The following is a 12,942-nucleotide window of genomic DNA, read 5'->3' as shown; positions in this document are numbered from 1 at the left end:
AGAGAGATCAGGTTTGTTTTAGTGTACTCCAATCAACAGCCCCTACAACCACAAAAAGGAATGGAGTCATTAGCACTTATGGTTTGTAAATGGCACCCAGAATAATGTTGCACGAAGCACAATTTCACATCATTCTGGGTCCATTTGTGTCAAAACAAGGTCCAATCAGGCTGAAACATTACAGGAAGGTAGAATCTATTGAGTTGTAAGTGACCTGAACGTTTCATGATGATAGCTCTTTCCTAAGGGGGTCAAACCATGTCCCAAAGGTCACCGGATCTGGTGTCAATTTAAAGAAGTAGTCCAGTTACACATTTGTGGGCTTATAACTTGGCTTCTGAATGTCCTAGAGAGATCAGGTTTGTTTTAGTGTACTCCAATCAACAGCCCCTACAACCACAAAAAGGAATGGAGTCATTAGCACTTATGGTTTGTAAATGGCACCCAGAATTATGTTGCACGAAGCACAATTTCACATCATTCTGGGTTCATTTGTGTGAAAACAAGGTCCAATCAGGCTGAAACATTACAGGAAGGTAGAATCTATTGAGTTGTAAGTGATCTGAACGTTTCATGATGATAGCACTTTCCTAAGGGGGTCAAACCATGTCCCAAAGGTCACCGGATCTGGTGTCAATATAAAGAAGTAGTCCAGTTACACATTTGTGGGCTTATAACTTGGCTTCTGAATGTCCTAGAGAGATCAGGTTTGTTTTAGTGTACTCCAATCAACAGCCCCTACAACCACAAAAAGGAATTGAGTCATTAGCACTTATGGTTTGTAAATGGCACCCAGAATCATGTTGCACGAAGCACAATTTCACATCATTCTGGGTCCATTTGTGTGAAAACAAGGTCCAATCAGGCTGAAACGTTATAAGAAGGTAGAATCTATTGAGTTGTAAGTGATCTGAACGTTTCATGATGATCGCACATTCCTATAGGGGGTCAAACCATGTCCCAAAAGACACCGGATCTGGTGTCAATTTAAATAAGTAGTCCAGTTACACATTTGTGGGCTTATAACTTGGCTTCTGAATGTCCTAGAGAGATCAGGTTCATTTCAGAGTACTCCAATCAACAGCCCCTACAACCACAAAAAGGAATTGAGTCATTAGCACTTATGGTTTGTAAATGGCACCCAGAATTATGTTGCACGAAGCACAATTTCACATCATTCTGGAATCATTTGTGTGAAAACAAGGTCCAATCAGGCTGAAACATTACAGGAAGGTAGAATCTATTGAGTTGTAAGTGATCTGAACGTTTCATGATGATAGCACTTTCCTAAGGGGGTCAAACCATGTCCCAAAGGTCACCGGATCTGGTGTCAATTTAAATAAGTAGTCCAGTTACACATTTGTGGGCTTATAACTTGGCTTCTGAATGTCCTAGAGAGATCAGGTTTGTTTCAGAGTACTCCAATCAACAGCCCCTAAAACCACAAAAAGGAATGGAGTCATTAACACTTATGGTTTGTAAATGGCACCCAGAATTATGTTGCACGAAGCACAATTTCACATCATTCTGGGTCCATTTCTGTGAAAACAAGGTCCAATCAGGCTGAAACGTTATAAGAAGGTAGAATCTATTGAGTTGTAAGTGATCTGAACGTTTCATGATGATCGCACATTCCTATAGGGGGTCAAACCATGTCCCAAAAGACACCGGATCTGGTGTCAATTTAAATAAGTAGTCCAGTTACACATTTGTGGGCTTATAACTTGGCTTCTGAATGTCCTAGAGAGATCAGGTTCATTTCAGAGTACTCCAATCAACAGCCCCTACAACCACAAAAAGGAATTGAGTCATTAGCACTTATGGTTTGTAAATGGCACCCAGAATTATGTTGCACGAAGCACAATTTCACATCATTCTGGAATCATTTGTGTGAAAACAAGGTCCAATCAGGCTGAAACATTACAGGAAGGTAGAATCTATTGAGTTGTAAGTGATCTGAACGTTTCATGATGATAGCACTTTCCTAAGGGGGTCAAACCATGTCCCAAAGGTCACCGGATCTGGTGTCAATTTAAAGAAGTAGTCCAGTTACACATTTGTGGGCTTATAACTTGGCTTCTGAATGTCCTAGAGAGATCAGGTTTGTTTTAGTGTACTCCAATCAACAGCCCCTACAACCACAAAAAGGACTGGAGTCATTAGCACTTATGGTTTGTAAATGGCACCCAGAATCATTTTGCACGAAGCACAATTTCACATCATTCTGGGTCCATTTGTGTGAAAACAAGGTCCAATCAGGCTGAAACGTTACAAGAAGGTAGAATCTATTGAGTTGTAAGTTATCTGAATGTTTCATGATGATAGCACTTTGCTAAACGGGTCAAACCATGTCCCAAAGGTTACCGGATCTGGTGTCAATTTAAATAAGTAGTCCAGTTACACATTTGTGGGCTTATAACTTGGCTTCTGAATGTCCTAGAGAGATCAGGTTTGTTTCAGAGTACTCCAATCAACAGCCCCTACAACCACAAAAAGGAATGGAGTCATTAACACTTATGGTTTGTAAATGGCACCCAGAATTATGTTGCACGAAGCACAATTTCACATCATTCTGGGTCCATTTGTGTGAAAACAAGGTCCAATCAGGCTGAAACGTTATAAGAAGGTAGAATCTATTGAGTTGTAAGTGATCTGAACGTTTCATGATGATCGCGCATTCCTATAGGGGGTCAAACCATGTCCCAAAGGTCACCGGGCCTGGTGTCACTTTAAAGAAGTAGTCCAGTTACACATTTGTGGGCTTATAACGGCTTCTGAATATCCTGGAGAGGTCAGGTTTGTTTTAGAGTACTCCAATTAACAGCCCCCACTACCCCAAAAAGGAATGGAGTCATTAGCACTTATGGTTTTTAAATGGCACCCAGAATTATGTTGCACGAAGCACAATTTCACATCATTCTGGGTTCATTTGTGTGAAAACAAGGTCCAATCAGGCTGAAACATTACAGGAAGGTAGAATCTATTGAGTTGTAAGTGATCTGAACGTTTCATGATGATAGCACTTTCCTAAGGGGGTCAAACCATGTCCCAAAGGTCACCGGATCTGGTGTCAATTTAAAGAAGTAGTCCAGTTACACATTTGTGGGCTTATAACTTGGCTTCTGAATGTCCTAGAGAGATCAGGTTTGTTTTAGTGTACTCCAATCAACAGCCCCTACAACCACAAAAAGGAATGGAGTCATTAGCACTTATGGTTTGTAAATGGCACCCAGAATAATGTTGCACGAAGCACAATTTCACATCATTCTGGGTCCATTTGTGTCAAAACAAGGTCCAATCAGGCTGAAACATTACAGGAAGGTAGAATCTATTGAGTTGTAAGTGACCTGAACGTTTCATGATGATAGCTCTTTCCTAAGGGGGTCAAACCATGTCCCAAAGGTCACCGGATCTGGTGTCAATTTAAAGAAGTAGTCCAGTTACACATTTGTGGGCTTATAACTTGGCTTCTGAATGTCCTAGAGAGATCAGGTTTGTTTTAGTGTACTCCAATCAACAGCCCCTACAACCACAAAAAGGAATGGAGTCATTAGCACTTATGGTTTGTAAATGGCACCCAGAATTATGTTGCACGAAGCACAATTTCACATCATTCTGGGTTCATTTGTGTGAAAACAAGGTCCAATCAGGCTGAAACATTACAGGAAGGTAGAATCTATTGAGTTGTAAGTGATCTGAACGTTTCATGATGATAGCACTTTCCTAAGGGGGTCAAACCATGTCCCAAAGGTCACCGGATCTGGTGTCAATATAAAGAAGTAGTCCAGTTACACATTTGTGGGCTTATAACTTGGCTTCTGAATGTCCTAGAGAGATCAGGTTTGTTTTAGTGTACTCCAATCAACAGCCCCTACAACCACAAAAAGGAATTGAGTCATTAGCACTTATGGTTTGTAAATGGCACCCAGAATCATGTTGCACGAAGCACAATTTCACATCATTCTGGGTCCATTTGTGTGAAAACAAGGTCCAATCAGGCTGAAACGTTATAAGAAGGTAGAATCTATTGAGTTGTAAGTGATCTGAACGTTTCATGATGATCGCACATTCCTATAGGGGGTCAAACCATGTCCCAAAAGACACCGGATCTGGTGTCAATTTAAATAAGTAGTCCAGTTACACATTTGTGGGCTTATAACTTGGCTTCTGAATGTCCTAGAGAGATCAGGTTCATTTCAGAGTACTCCAATCAACAGCCCCTACAACCACAAAAAGGAATTGAGTCATTAGCACTTATGGTTTGTAAATGGCACCCAGAATTATGTTGCACGAAGCACAATTTCACATCATTCTGGAATCATTTGTGTGAAAACAAGGTCCAATCAGGCTGAAACATTACAGGAAGGTAGAATCTATTGAGTTGTAAGTGATCTGAACGTTTCATGATGATAGCACTTTCCTAAGGGGGTCAAACCATGTCCCAAAGGTCACCGGATCTGGTGTCAATTTAAATAAGTAGTCCAGTTACACATTTGTGGGCTTATAACTTGGCTTCTGAATGTCCTAGAGAGATCAGGTTTGTTTCAGAGTACTCCAATCAACAGCCCCTAAAACCACAAAAAGGAATGGAGTCATTAACACTTATGGTTTGTAAATGGCACCCAGAATTATGTTGCACGAAGCACAATTTCACATCATTCTGGGTCCATTTCTGTGAAAACAAGGTCCAATCAGGCTGAAACGTTATAAGAAGGTAGAATCTATTGAGTTGTAAGTGATCTGAACGTTTCATGATGATCGCACATTCCTATAGGGGGTCAAACCATGTCCCAAAAGACACCGGATCTGGTGTCAATTTAAATAAGTAGTCCAGTTACACATTTGTGGGCTTATAACTTGGCTTCTGAATGTCCTAGAGAGATCAGGTTCATTTCAGAGTACTCCAATCAACAGCCCCTACAACCACAAAAAGGAATTGAGTCATTAGCACTTATGGTTTGTAAATGGCACCCAGAATTATGTTGCACGAAGCACAATTTCACATCATTCTGGAATCATTTGTGTGAAAACAAGGTCCAATCAGGCTGAAACATTACAGGAAGGTAGAATCTATTGAGTTGTAAGTGATCTGAACGTTTCATGATGATAGCACTTTCCTAAGGGGGTCAAACCATGTCCCAAAGGTCACCGGATCTGGTGTCAATTTAAAGAAGTAGTCCAGTTACACATTTGTGGGCTTATAACTTGGCTTCTGAATGTCCTAGAGAGATCAGGTTTGTTTTAGTGTACTCCAATCAACAGCCCCTACAACCACAAAAAGGACTGGAGTCATTAGCACTTATGGTTTGTAAATGGCACCCAGAATCATTTTGCACGAAGCACAATTTCACATCATTCTGGGTCCATTTGTGTGAAAACAAGGTCCAATCAGGCTGAAACGTTACAAGAAGGTAGAATCTATTGAGTTGTAAGTTATCTGAATGTTTCATGATGATAGCACTTTGCTAAACGGGTCAAACCATGTCCCAAAGGTTACCGGATCTGGTGTCAATTTAAATAAGTAGTCCAGTTACACATTTGTGGGCTTATAACTTGGCTTCTGAATGTCCTAGAGAGATCAGGTTTGTTTCAGAGTACTCCAATCAACAGCCCCTACAACCACAAAAAGGAATGGAGTCATTAACACTTATGGTTTGTAAATGGCACCCAGAATTATGTTGCACGAAGCACAATTTCACATCATTCTGGGTCCATTTGTGTGAAAACAAGGTCCAATCAGGCTGAAACGTTATAAGAAGGTAGAATCTATTGAGTTGTAAGTGATCTGAACGTTTCATGATGATCGCGCATTCCTATAGGGGGTCAAACCATGTCCCAAAGGTCACCGGGCCTGGTGTCACTTTAAAGAAGTAGTCCAGTTACACATTTGTGGGCTTATAACGGCTTCTGAATATCCTGGAGAGGTCAGGTTTGTTTTAGAGTACTCCAATTAACAGCCCCCACTACCCCAAAAAGGAATGGAGTCATTAGCACTTATGGTTTTTAAATGGCACCCAGAATTATGTTGCACGAAGCACAATTTAACATCATTCTGGGTTCATTTGTGTGAAAACAAGGTCCAATCAGGCTGAAACATTACAGGAAGGTAGAATCTATTGAGTTGTAAGTGATCTGAACGTTTCATGATGATAGCACTTTCCTAAGGGGGTCAAACCATGTCCCAAAGGTCACCGGATCTGGTGTCAATTTAAAGAAGTAGTCCAGTTACACATTTGTGGGCTTATAACTTGGCTTCTGAATGTCCTAGAGAGATCAGGTTTGTTTTAGTGTACTCCAATCAACAGCCCCTACCTCCACAAAAAGGAATGGAGTCATTAGCAGTTATGATTTGTAAATTGCACCCAGAATCATGTTGCACGAAGCACAACTTCACATCATTCTGGGTCCATTTGTGTGAAAACAAGGTCCAATCAGGCTGAAACATTACAGGAAGGTAGAATCTATTTAGTTGTAAGTGATCTGAATGTTTCATGATGATAGCACTTTCCTAAGGGGGTCAAACCATGTCCCAAAGGTCACCGGATCTGGTGTCAATTTAAAGAAGTAGTCCAGTTACACATTTGTGGGCTTATAACTTGGCTTCTGAATGTCCTAGAGAGATCAGGTTTGTTTTAGTGTACTCCAATCAACAGCCCCTACCTCCACAAAAAGGAATGGAGTCATTAGCACTTATGGTTTGTAAATGGCACCCAGAATCATGTTGCACGAAGCACAACTTCACATCATTCTGGGTCCATTTGTGTGAAAACAAGGTCCAATCAGGCTGAAACATTACAGGAAGGTAGAATCTATTTAGTTGTAAGTGATCTGAATGTTTCATGATGATAGCACTTTCCTAAGGGGGTCAAACCATGTCCCAAAGGTAACCGGATCTGGTGTCAATTTAAAGAAGTAGTCCAGTTACACATTTGTGGGCTTATACCTTGGCTTCTGAATGTCCTAGGGAGATCAGGTTTGTTTTAGTATACTCCAATCAACAGCCCCTACAACCACAAAAAGGAATGGAGTCATTAGCACTTATGGTTTTTAAATGGCACCCAGAATTATGTTGCATGAAGCACAATTTCACATCATTCTGGGTCCCTTTGTGTGAAAACAAGGTCCAATCAGGCTGAAACGTTACAAGAAGGTAGAATCTATTGAGATGTAAGTGATCTGAACGTTTCATGATGATCGCACATTCCGATAGGGGGTAAAACCATGTCCCAAAGGTCACCGGGCCTGGTGTCACTTTAAAGTAGTCCAGTTACACCTTTGTGGAATTATAACTTGGCTTCTGAATATCCTAGAGAGGTCAGGTTTGTTTTAGAGTACTCCAATTAACAGCCCCCATTACCACAAAAAGGAATGGAGTCATTAGCACTTATGGTTTTTAAATGGCACCCAGAATTATGTTGCACGAAGCACAATTTCACATCATTCTGGGTTCATTTGTGTGAAAACAAGGTCCAATCAGGCTGAAACGTTACAGAAAGGTAGAATCAATTGAGTTGTAAGTGATCTGAACGTTTCATGATGATAGCACTTTCCTAAGGGGGTCAAACCATGTCCCAAAGGTCAACGGATCTGGTGTCAATTTAAAGAAGTAGTCCAGTTACACGTTTGTGGGCTTATAACTTGGCTTCTGAATATCCTAGAGAGGTCAGGTTTGTTTTAGAGTACTCGAATCAACAGCCCCCATTAACCCAAAAACGAATGGAGTCATTAGCACTTATGGTTTTTAAATGGCACCCAGAATTATGTTGCATGAAGCACAATTTCACATCATTCTGGGTTCATTTGTGTGAAAACAAGGTCCAATCAGGCTGAAACGTTACAGAAAGGTAGAATCTATTGAGTTGTAAGTGATCTGAACGTTTCATGATGATAGCACTTTCCTAAGGGGGTCAAACCATGTCCCAAAGGTCACCGGGCCTGGTGTCACTTTAAAGAAGTAGTCCAGTTACAACTTTGTGGGCTTATAACTTGGCTTCTGAATATCCTAGAGAGGTCAGGTTTGTTTTAGAGTACTCCAATTAACAGCCCCCATTACCCCAAAAAGGAATGGAATCATTAGCACTTATGGTTTTTAAATGGCACCAAGAATTATGTTGCACGAAGCACAATTTCACATCATTCTGGGTTCATTTGTGTGAAAACAAGGTCCAATCAGGCTGAAACGTTACAGGAAGGTAGAATCTATTGAGTTGTAAGTGATCTGAACGTTTCATGATGATTGCACTTTCCTAAGGGGGTCAAACCATGTCCCAAACGTCACCGGATGTGGTGTCAATTTAAAGAAGTAGTCCAGTTACACATTTGTGGGCTTATAACTTGGCTTCTGAATGTCCTGGAGAGATCAGGTTTGTTTTAATGTACTCCAATCAACAGCCCCTACAACCACAAAAAGGAATGGAGTCATTAGCACTTATGGTTTGTAAATGGCACCCAGAATTATGTTGCACGAAGCACAATTTCACATCATTCTGGGTCCATTTGTGTGAAAACAAGGTCCAATGAGGCTGAAACATTAGAAGAAGGTAGAATCCATTGAGTTGTAAGTGATCTGAGCGTTTCAAGATGATCGCACATTCCTATAGGGGTAAAATCATGTCCCAAAGGTCACCGGGCCTGGTGTCACTTTAAAGAAGTAGTCCAGTTACACATTTGTGGGCTTATAACTTGGCTTCTGAATGTCCTAGAGAGATCAGGTTTGTTTTAGTGTACTCCAATCAACAGCCCCTACCTCCACAAAAAGGAATGGAGTCATTAGCACTTATGATTTGTAAATGGCACCCAGAATCATGTTGCACGAAGCACAACTTCACATCATTCTGGGTCCATTTGTGTGAAAACAAGGTCCAATCAGGCTGAAACATTACAGGAAGGTAGAATCTATTTAGTTGTAAGTGATCTGAATGTTTCATGATGATAGCACTTTCCTAAGGGGGTCAAACCATGTCCCAAAGGTCACCGGATCTGGTGTCAATTTAAAGAAGTAGTCCAGTTACACATTTGTGGGCTTATAACTTGGCTTCTGAATGTCCTAGAGAGATCAGGTTTGTTTTAGTGTACTCCAATCAACAGCCCCTACCTCCACAAAAAGGAATGGAGTCATTAGCACTTATGGTTTGTAAATGGCACCCAGAATCATGTTGCACGAAGCACAACTTCACATCATTCTGGGTCCATTTGTGTGAAAACAAGGTCCAATCAGGCTGAAACATTACAGGAAGGTAGAATCTATTTAGTTGTAAGTGATCTGAATGTTTCATGATGATAGCACTTTCCTAAGGGGGTCAAACCATGTCCCAAAGGTCACCGGATCTGGTGTCAATTTAAAGAAGTAGTCCAGTTACACATTTGTGGGCTTATACCTTGGCTTCTGAATGTCCTAGGGAGATCAGGTTTGTTTTAGTATACTCCAATCAACAGCCCCTACAACCACAAAAAGGAATGGAGTCATTAGCACTTATGGTTTTTAAATGGCACCCAGAATTATGTTGCATGAAGCACAATTTCACATCATTCTGGGTCCCTTTGTGTGAAAACAAGGTCCAATCAGGCTGAAACGTTACAAGAAGGTAGAATCTATTGAGATGTAAGTGATCTGAACGTTTCATGATGATCGCACATTCCGATAGGGGGTAAAACCATGTCCCAAAGGTCACCGGGCCTGGTGTCACTTTAAAGTAGTCCAGTTACACCTTTGTGGAATTATAACTTGGCTTCTGAATATCCTAGAGAGGTCAGGTTTGTTTTAGAGTACTCCAATTAACAGCCCCCATTACCACAAAAAGGAATGGAGTCATTAGCACTTATGGTTTTTAAATGGCACCCAGAATTATGTTGCACGAAGCACAATTTCACATCATTCTGGGTTCATTTGTGTGAAAACAAGGTCCAATCAGGCTGAAACGTTACAGAAAGGTAGAATCAATTGAGTTGTAAGTGATCTGAACGTTTCATGATGATAGCACTTTCCTAAGGGGGTCAAACCATGTCCCAAAGGTCAACGGATCTGGTGTCAATTTAAAGAAGTAGTCCAGTTACGTGTTTGTGGGCTTATAACTTGGCTTCTGAATATCCTAGAGAGGTCAGGTTTGTTTTAGAGTACTCGAATCAACAGCCCCCATTAACCCAAAAACGAATGGAGTCATTAGCACTTATGGTTTTTAAATGGCACCCAGAATTATGTTGCATGAAGCACAATTTCACATCATTCTGGGTTCATTTGTGTGAAAACAAGGTCCAATCAGGCTGAAACGTTACAGAAAGGTAGAATCTATTGAGTTGTAAGTGATCTGAACGTTTCATGATGATAGCACTTTCCTAAGGGGGTCAAACCATGTCCCAAAGGTCACCGGGCCTGGTGTCACTTTAAAGAAGTAGTCCAGTTACAACTTTGTGGGCTTATAACTTGGCTTCTGAATATCCTAGAGAGGTCAGGTTTGTTTTAGAGTACTCCAATTAACAGCCCCCATTACCCCAAAAAGGAATGGAATCATTAGCACTTATGGTTTTTAAATGGCACCAAGAATTATGTTGCACGAAGCACAATTTCACATCATTCTGGGTTCATTTGTGTGAAAACAAGGTCCAATCAGGCTGAAACGTTACAGGAAGGTAGAATCTATTGAGTTGTAAGTGATCTGAACGTTTCATGATGATTGCACTTTCCTAAGGGGGTCAAACCATGTCCCAAACGTCACCGGATGTGGTGTCAATTTAAAGAAGTAGTCCAGTTACACATTTGTGGGCTTATAACTTGGCTTCTGAATGTCCTAGAGAGATCAGGTTTGTTTTAATGTACTCCAATCAACAGCCCCTACAACCACAAAAAGGAATGGAGTCATTAGCACTTATGGTTTGTAAATGGCACCCAGAATTATGTTGCACGAAGCACAATTTCACATCATTCTGGGTCCATTTGTGTGAAAACAAGGTCCAATCAGGCTGAAACGTTACAAGAAGGTAGAATCCATTGAGTTGTAAGTGATCTGAGCGTTTCAAGATGATCGCACATTCCTGTAGGGGTAAAATCATGTCCCAAAGGTCACCGGGCCTGGTGTCACTTTAAAAAAGTAGTCCAGTTACACATTTGTGGGCTTATAACTTGGCTTCTGAATGTCCTAGAGAGGTCAGGTTTTTTTTAGTGTACTCCAATCAACAGCCCCTACAACCACAAAAAGGAATGGAGTCATTTGCACTTATGGTTTTTAAATGGCACCCAGAATTATGTTGCACGAAGCACAATTTCACATCATTCTGGGTTCATTTGTGTGAAAACAAGGTCCAATCAGGCTGAAATTTTACAGAAAGGTAGAATCTATTGAGTTGTAAGTGATCTGAACGTTTCATGATGATAGCACTTTCCTAAGGGGGTCAAACCATGTCCCAAAGGTCACCGGATCTGGTGTCAATTTAAAGAAGTAGTCCAGTTACACATTTGTGGGCTTATAACTTGGCTTCTGAATGTCCTAGAGAGATCAGGTTTGTTTTGGTATACTCCAATCAACAGCCCCTACAACCACAAAAAGGAATGGAGTCATTAGCACTTATGGTTTTTAAATGGCACACAGAATTATGTTGCACGAAGCACAATTTCACATCATTCTGGGTTCATTTGTGTGAAAACAAGGTCCAATCAGGCTGAAACGTTACAGGAAGGTAGAATCTATTGAGTTGTAAGTGATCTGAACGTTTCATGATGATAGCACTTTCCTAAGGGGGTCAAACCATGTCCCAAAGGTCACCGGATCTGGTGTCAATTTAAAGAAGTAGTCCAGTTACACATTTGTGGGCTTATAACTTGGCTTCTGAATGTCCTAGAGAGATCAGGTTTGTTTTAGTGTACTCCAATCAACAGCCCCTACCTCCACAAAAAGGAATGGAGTCATTAGCACTTATGGTTTGTAAATGGCACCCAGAATCATGTTGCACGAAGCACAACTTCACATCATTCTGGGTCCATTTGTGTGAAAACAAGGTCCAATCAGGCTGAAACATTACAGGAAGGTAGAATCTATTGAGTTGTAAGTGATCTGAACGTTTCATGATGATAGCACTTTCGTAAGGGGGTCAAACCATGTCCCAAAGGTCACCGGGCCTGGTGTCACTTTAAAGAAGTAGTCCAGTTACAACTTTGTGGGCTTATAACTTGGCTTCTGAATATCCTAGAGAGGTCAGGTTTGTTTTAGAGTACTCCAATTAACAGCCCCCATTACCCCAAAAAGGAATGGAATCATTAGCACTTATGGTTTTTAAATGGCACCAAGAATTATGTTGCACGAAGCACAATTTCACATCATTCTGGGTTCATTTGTGTGAAAACAAGGTCCAATCAGGCTGAAACGTTACAGGAAGGTAGAATCTATTGAGTTGTAAGTGATCTGAACGTTTCATGATGATTGCACTTTCCTAAGGGGGTCAAACCATGTCCCAAACGTCACCGGATGTGGTGTCAATTTAAAGAAGTAGTCCAGTTACACATTTGTGGGCTTATAACTTGGCTTCTGAATGTCCTAGAGAGATCAGGTTTGTTTTAATGTACTCCAATCAACAGCCCCTACAACCACAAAAAGGAATGGAGTCATTAGCACTTATGGTTTGTAAATGGCACCCAGAATTATGTTGCACGAAGCACAATTTCACATCATTCTGGGTCCATTTGTGTGAAAACAAGGACCAATCAGGCTGAAACATTACAAGAAGGTAGAATCCATTGAGTTGTAATTGATCTGAGCGTTTCAAGATGATCGCACATTCCTATAGGGGTAAAATCACGTCCCAAAGGTCACCGGGCCTGGTGTCACTTAAAAGAAGTAGTCCAGTTACACATTTGTGGGCTTATAACTTGGCTTCTGAATGTCCTAGAGAGGTCAGGTTTGTTTTAGTGTACTCCAATCAACAGCCCCTACAACCACAAAAAGGAATGGAGTC

This window comes from Nothobranchius furzeri, chromosome 3 (assembly GCF_043380555.1).
Source record: "Nothobranchius furzeri strain GRZ-AD chromosome 3, NfurGRZ-RIMD1, whole genome shotgun sequence".
In the NCBI taxonomy this organism is placed as follows: Eukaryota; Metazoa; Chordata; class Actinopteri; order Cyprinodontiformes; family Nothobranchiidae; genus Nothobranchius; species Nothobranchius furzeri.
The sequence above is the reverse complement of the archived record's forward strand: the minus strand, read 5'-3'. Positions refer to the sequence as shown.